Raw genomic sequence first — 8,188 nt, forward strand, 5'->3', positions numbered from 1 at the left:
CACACATACCCAATTGTGAGGGAGTCTTGGGTGAAAATTCTTTTCATAACTTATAGTTCTTGGAGTATAACATATTGAATATTTATATCTGTGTGTATTGTGGAGGGGGTCTTCTCATTGGGGAAAAAGCCTAGATACTTAATGAGACATAATTTTCGGTATTTTGGGGCTTGAAGCAATTCAGGGTAATCTGAAAAGATCTAGGGTTAAGAAAAAGAAAAAAGAAAAAAAAAAGAGAAAATCTGTGAGGAGTCAGCAAACAACAAACACACAAGGGAAAGCAGGGATTTCTCCAAAGTCAGGAACCAAATTGTCACTGCTTCCAAGAAACTGTGCCTTGGCCTGGTGACAAGGTAGGGGTGGGAAGTTGCTAAATCTGAGTGTCCAGAATAAGCCTAGGAAACTTGAAGGTGGCCTGAGTGGTCACAGGTTGGTAGCCTATCCTAGCTCAAGGCTGAGGGAAACCAAATTCTTGCTAAATATCTTCATTGTAGGCTTTTAGGTTTCCACTCATTAAGATCAACCAAATGTAAGCCTACCATCAAAGATTACTAAACATGCAAAGGAACTAAACTACATGAGTGAGAGTTAGCCTAGGTAACCTATGACATATTAGACCCTCAAGACTCTGAACATGGGAATCATAAAATAGACTTCCATAAGATGTAGAACATCAAATGATATTTTATAAAATTAAGAAAAAATAGAAGATGGAATAACCAAAATGTGCAAACTACAAGGCACTATTGAAAATGTCTGGGCATATATAAAACAGTATGAAATACAATTTTTAGAAATGAAAAATGTAGTTGTTGAAAAATGAACAGATTGGCTAAAGAGCAAATTAGATATAAGATAAGAGAAATAAGTTAACTGAGAGACAGACCTGAAGAAATTAACTGGGATACAACACAGGGAAATAAGGAGGTATAAAATAGGAAAGAAATGTTAAGAGATGCGGAGGATAGAAAGAGGAGGTCTAACATCATGTTACTTGAAGTATAATACATGGAACGGTAGCAAGAGCCCCGCTTAGGAGATTGTTCAAAATTCAGACTCAGCCTCACTGATGACCTCTTGAATCCGAATCTGCATTGGTCAATAAACTCCCCACGTGGTTCGTATGTACCCAAAGGTTTGAGAAACTGGGTGAACAAATTTATAATTTGAATCCCAGAGAGAGAATATAAAGAGAATGGGGAAGAAGCAATATTCGAAGAGATAACGAATTGATGGATGACATGAATTCACTTATTCATACCAAGAAGAATAAATCAGAAGAAATTTACACCTAGAAAGATTATAATCAAACTAGAACACCAAAACCCAAAAATAAATCCTAGAGAGAAAAGACATTTAGACATTTGACGTCTACAGTGATTTCAATAGCAACAATAGAAGCAGAAGAAAGTGGAATAATATCTTCAAAGTGCTGGGGAAAAAACCCCAAAAAACCTCTCTATATCCACCAAAACTACCTTTTAAGAAGAAAGGCAAAATAAAGACATTTCATAACCAAAAATGGAGAGAATTTATCAACAGATCTATACCTGAGAACTTCTGAAGGAAGCATTTAAGGAAGAAGAAAGATTATTCTAAAAGGCATGCAAGGAGTGACGAACAAAGAAACTGATAAACTTGTAAATAAGTCTAAACAAACATGATCTGTATAAAATCGTATCTAATTTGTGAGAATTAAACAAAGGGCAGAATTAAAATACTTGACAACTAATATTATGTAAATTGGGAGGGGTGGTTAAAATTAAAGTGTTTTTAAATCTTTGTAGCATCTGGGTTAAGGTCAATATGTTAACCATGGATGGCACTGTGCTAGGTACTCACCATAAAATTTCAAGGAAAACCCCTAGAAGAATAGAAATAAACAGTATAAATTTTCAAAAGAAAGTACAGTTATCAGAAAGAGTGCATAACTTCCAGTTTGATTTTAAAATAAAATTGTTTACATTAGTTTTAAATGTAACTAGTATGGAATCAAAGTACGATAGCATTTGAGATATACCATCACCTGTTTAAACAATACAAGAACAAGATTATCATTAATAAGCAGAAATTTTGCATTGCTCTAGTTTTCAATTTAGGCTAGATTTCCATTTCCCTCTTCCTGATACATTTTTTAAAATTTTATTGAAGTACAGTTAATTTGCAATGTTGTGTTAATTTCTTCTGTACAGTAAAGTGACTCAGTTATACATATATATATTATTTTTCATATTCTTTTCCATATGGCTTGTCACAGGATATTGAATATAGTTCCCTGTGCTACACAGTAGGACCTTGTTGTTTATCCATCCCGTATGTAATAGTTTGTCTCTGCTAACCCCAAACTCCCAAGCCTTCCCTCCCCCACCCCCCTCCTCGTTGGCAATGACAAGTCTGTTCTCTGTATCTGTGCATTTCCCTCTTCCTTCAAAAGTTATAATAATATATAGTTGGCCCTCTGTATCCGCAGTTTTCTGCATCCTCAGATTCAACCAACCGTGGATCAAAAGTGGTTTTAGTCTGTGGATGGGAAACCCACGGATATGGAGGGCCAGCTCTTTTCTTTGTACTACCAAGGGACTTGAGCACCTGAGGATTTTGGTATCCACGGAGGCACCTGTAACCAATCATCACCCTCAGATACTGAGGGACCACTATACTTCCTGGTGGAAGGTTTTTAACTGATCTATCACAACTCTTTCCATAATTATGGGTATAGATTAATATTAATTTTTATTTCCTATGATATGTCTCTTTATTTTATTAAAATTTAAAATTTAGTTACTATTACACTTATTGTTAGTGCACAATTGGTCAAAAAAACACATGTATTCCACATTTTGACCAATATAACTAAACATACAAAGTAAAATTTTATTGCAAATGCATCACTTATTGGGACAGTATTGCTTGGTTTCAATGAATTTATGTATCCAAGAGTTGCTAGAAAGACACAAGGTTTAGCAGTAATTATATTCCTATTTTGTGTTTTATAAGATGTAAATCCTGAGAAAATTTTTCACACAAATAAGTAGGTGAGAATAGAAGGAGTTTTATTATAGAAAGTCACCCACAGTGAAATTCCTTTAACAACTGAATGATGATTTCTGAAGAAGGGAAGCTGATGTAATCCCTTTTTTAAAAAAAAATGGCAGTAAAATATATATAACATAAAATTTAACCTTTTAATTACTTTTAAGTGTATGCATTGGCATTAAGTACATTCATATTGTTGCACAACCATTACCGCCAACCATCTCCAGAACTTCATCTCCCAAAACTGAAACTCTGAACTCATTAAACACCAACTCCCCATTCCTCTCTTCCCAGCCCCTGGACAACAGCATTCTACTTTCTGTCTCTGTGAATTTGACTACTCTAGATATCGTATATAAGTGGAATCATACAATATTCGTCCTCTTGTGACTGGCTTATTTCACTTAGCATGATGTCTTTGAGCATAATGTCATCCGTGTTGTAGCATATCAGAAGTTATTTCCTTTTTAAAGCTGAATGATATTGTACTGTATGTATACAGCACATTTTGTTTATCCATTCATCTGTTGATGGACACTTGTGTTGTTTCCACTTTTGATTGTTGAGAAAAATTGAATCCCTCTTTAATAAGATAAGTAATGGACAGTTATAATATCCAGTTACAACCTTCTGCTTCTTATTTGGTACACATTCAAATGAGTTTTCCTTTAGTCTCTAGTGGGCAGATTACAAAGTAACAAGCAAGCACAATTCCTCTGACCACAGAAGCCAGTTATAAAAATTTTCCTGCTTCCATTTCCTTCCCTTGTTGACTGTTTGTAAATTATCTGTGGAGAATAAAATTAAATGGTCATGCTTTTGAGGTGCCAGACTATAGGAACACCAGTGACAGTTCCAAGTCCAAGACTTTCAAATGAAGGAAGGATCTCACATGGCTGAGAAATCTCCTGGCCAGCAATGCTTGCTTTTCCAAGTGTCTCCAACGTATTCCAAGCATAATGCATTACTTACTATACCCCACTCTTTTTTTTTTTTTTTTTTTTTTTGCTGTAAAAAGCCTTATGGTTTCCATTTGGTCCAAGGCTTGGGAGAGGGCTCCAGGGTGGTTAAAAAGCTGCCTAGTGGCTGCAGGGAGGGGCTTCAGGCAGAAACCCTGACACCAGAGGGGCTCCTCAAAGGCCGCTGGTTTCAGAGGCTCCTAGTCATGCTTGAGGGTGAGCCTTTCGAAGAGAGACCCACCCAGCCCAGCCTGGGGACCAGCCAGCCTGCGGAGGTTGGTCAGGTGGTCGCCCATCTTCTTGATGAGTTTCACCTGCTCATCTAGGACAAGGCTCTCCAGGAAGTCACAGAGGCGGGGGCCTGCGCGGGTAGAACCCAGGTCACGCAGGTCCACAAGGGCCTAGTTCAGGCTCTCCTCCACGAGCACGGCAGCTTCCATAGTATCCTGGGTTTTACCCCACTCATCTGGAGATGGCTTCTGCACGTTCTGGAAGAGGGCGCAGCCCCCACGCTGGTTTTGTGTTTTCAAGAGATGCTTGGCGCCCTCGCACTTCTCCTTGGCCAATTCACGGAAGAAGTGGCCCATGCCCTCCAGGGCCACACTGTCTCAGTCGAAATAGAAGCTCAGAGAGAGGGAGGTGTAGGAGGCCCGCAGATGCGTGTCGGCCAGGGGGTTGACAGCGGCCTCCGCCGCAGTGGGATAATTCTCACGAATCTGGGAGCTCGTGGTTGATCGGTAGTAAGCAGTTCAGCTCAGTAAGTGGTGTTGGCTGGTCCCGGTGACCAAGGGTAGCTGAGTGGCTGATTCTGAAGGTTGTGACTGGAAAAAAGGTTGGAGCGTGATCGGAGGCTGGAGCATGGGATGTCCCTGTGGGTCTGTTCCACCCAAACACTGTTGAAGCAAGAGACGGGTCCGCGGGGCCGCCTAGCACACTGCCTACACCCTACTCTAGAGGAATGCGCTGACCTCCTCTGCTGCAGTGAATGAATCTTATCAGTCCTTGTCTTAGTTTTCTATTGCTGCGTAACAAATGACTGCAACTTTCAAAGCTTAAAGCAGCACACACTGGTGAGCACACAGTTCTATGGACCAGAAGTCTAGGTGGGCTCAACTACATCCTATGTATGAGATCTCACAAGGCTGAAGTCAGGGTGTCGGCAGGGCTGGGCTGGGCTCTTAATCTGGAGGCTCTGGGAGATAATCTGCATCCAAACTCATTCCTATTGTTGGCAGAATCTGGTTCCTTGAGGCTGTAGGTCAGAGGTTCCCTGTCTCCTTGCTGGCTGTCAGCAAGGGGTTGCTCTCTGCTCCTAAATGCTGCTTGCATTCCTTCTCATGAGGCCATTTCCATCTTTAATCCAGCAATGGCACACTGAGTTCTTCCCATGTTTTAAATTTCTCTGACTTCCTCTTGTGCTTTTGGTTGGAGAAAGCTGCGTGATTTTAAGGGCTTGTGATGAGTTCAGGCCTGCCTAGATTATCTTCCTTTCTTAAGATTATGCCAAAGAACATAACATAATCACAGGAATGAAACATCATCATATTAATAGGTTCTGGAGATTAGAGCAGAAAGGTTCTGCCTACCATAGTCTGCCTTCTTACCTCCTCGCCAAATTCACACTCTTCCCGAGTGTAAAATACATCCATCTATGAAAGCCCATCTATAAAAAACCCACAGCAAACATTACACTAAATGGTGAAAGTCTGGAGACTTCCTCCCTAAAATCAGGAACAAAATAGGCATGTCTGTGCTTACCACTTCTATTCAACATTGTACTGGGGGTCTAGAGAGGACACTTAGTCAAGAAAAAGAAATAAAAGGTATTCCTTGGAAAGGAAGAAGTAAAGCTATCTTTATTTGAAGATAACATGATTTTTTGTATGTAGACCTTTCTCCTAAAGAATCCTAAAACTGTTAGAAATAATACATGAGTTCAGGAAGGTTTCAGGATACAAGATCAATATAGAAAATTTAATTGTATTTCTGTACTCTAGCAATGAAACAATTCAAAAATGAAATTAAGAAAATTCCATTTACAATAGCCTCAAAAAGAATAAAATACTTAGGAATAAATTTAACATAAGAAGTGTAAAACTTGTACTCTGAAAATTGTAACACATTGTTGGAGGAAATTAAAGAAACCTAACAAATGGAAAGACATTCCATGTTCATGAATTGGAAAACGCAACGTTAAGATGGCAATGCTCTTAAAACTGGCCTGCAGATTCAATGCAATCTCTGTCAAAATCCTAGCCAGTTTTTTTTTTTTTTTTTTTGCAGAAATTGACAAGCTGGGAATTCCCTGGTGATCCAGTGGTTAGGACTCTGTGCTCTCACTGCCGAGGGCCCAGGTTCAATCCCTGGCCAGGGAACTAAGATCCCTCAAGCCTCCCAGCATGGCGAAAAAAAAAGAAAAAAGGAAAAAGAAATTGACAAGCTGATCCTAAAATTCATATGGAAAGGCAAAGGACCCAGAATAGCCAAAGTAATCTTGAAAAAGAAGAACAAAATTGGAGAACTCACTCATACTTCCTCATTCCAAAACTTACCACACAGCTGCAGTAATCAAGACTGTGTGGTACTGGCATAAAGACAGACAAACAGGTCAATGGAATACAGTTGAAAGTCCAGAGATAAACCTTTACCTTTATTGTCAACAGATTTTCAACAAAGGTACCAAGACAACTCAAAATGGGGAAAGAATAGTATTTTCAACAAATGGTGCTGGGACAGCTGGCTATCTACATGCAAAAGAATGAAGCTAGAGTGTTAACTTCTTCCACAAAAATTAACTCAAAACAGATCAAAGACCCAAATGTAAGAGGTAAAGCTATAAAACTCTAAGAAGAAAACATAGGAGTAAGTCTTCATGACCTTAGGTAGTCAGTGGTTTCTTAGATATGACACCAAAAGCATAAGCAACAAAAGAAAAATCAGATACATTGGAGTGCATCAAAATGAAAACCCTTTGTGTTTCAAAGGACAGCATCAAGAACTTGAAAACACAGCCCAGAGAATGGGAGAAAATATTTGTGAAACATATATCTGATAAGAGACTTGTATCCAGAATACGTAATGAACTCCTACAACTCAACAATAAAAAGTCAAATAACCCAGTTTCAAAAAATTGAATAGACATTTCTCTAAAGACTACATACAAGGAATATATACAAGTGGTCAATAAAGCACATGAAATTAGGCATTAGGGGAATATTAATCAAAACTATGAGCTAATACTCCATGCCTATAGAATGGCTGTAATTAAAAAGATGGGTAATAAGTGTTGAAGAGGATGTGAGAGTAGGCAAGTGTATAGAGATAGAAAGCAGATTAGGGGTTGTCTGTGGTGGTACTGGGGGAAAATAGGAGTTACTGCTAATGGGTATGGGGTTTGGGGGGGCTGATGAAAACATTTTGTAATTAGATAATGGTGATAGTTGCATAAGTCTGTGAATATACTAAAAACCATTGAGTAATACACTTTAACAGTGTGAGCTTTAAGAAATGTGAATTATATCTCAACAAAGTTGTTATTAAGTTAAAAAGAAAATTTAACCTGGTATCGAAGTATGAGTGATTGGGGGGGGGGGTGGATGAGGGAAGTAGAATAACAGGTTAATAGACTATTGATTTCAGTGTTAGTGATGGCAATGGGGAAAAAAATGCAAGAACCATAACCAAAGGGAGACTTAAAGGATGTAGCAATTCCCACGGCAAAAGGAGTGAGAAAGGAAAGAATCAGTAGGCTTTGTTCCCGTGTAACTCAGAGAATGGCTAGGCCACGCAGAAGCGAGTGACAAGGGATGCGGGCAAAATGATGTTGGGTTTGGAGATCTGAGTGGAACATGAAAGAGTAAAAGGGAGACGGTCAAAAGCCACTGAGTGCCTTTATTTAAATTAACAGCTAACATTTATATAGAACTTGCTACGTGCCAGATACCATTCTAAGCACTTAACACGCATTAATTCAATGGAACCCTTGCAGCAGCTAGAGATAGGGACTACAAATATCTCCATTTTACAGATGGAGAAACTGAGGCACTGAAAAGTTAAATAATTGCTCAGGGTAGAATATGAATGTATGTTCTGAACTTCTGTGCCTCTGTATAGCCTTTCTAGAGTTGAACAAACAGATAGTAGACATTTTATAAGTAATATTCATCTCCTCAATTCACAATTAGTCTTCACTG

At 38.8% G+C, this 8,188-nt stretch overlaps 1 pseudogene; it reads right to left on the reverse strand.

Moving 5' to 3' along the window:
• Positions 1 to 4,195: 4,195 nt before the first annotated feature.
• On the reverse strand, positions 4,196 to 5,644 carry LOC103004331 (ferritin light chain-like; annotated as a pseudogene).
• Between the last annotated feature and the right edge of the window lie 2,544 nt (positions 5,645 to 8,188).

This window comes from Balaenoptera acutorostrata, chromosome 14 (genome assembly GCF_949987535.1).
Source record: "Balaenoptera acutorostrata chromosome 14, mBalAcu1.1, whole genome shotgun sequence".
Taxonomy (NCBI): domain Eukaryota; kingdom Metazoa; phylum Chordata; class Mammalia; order Artiodactyla; family Balaenopteridae; genus Balaenoptera; species Balaenoptera acutorostrata.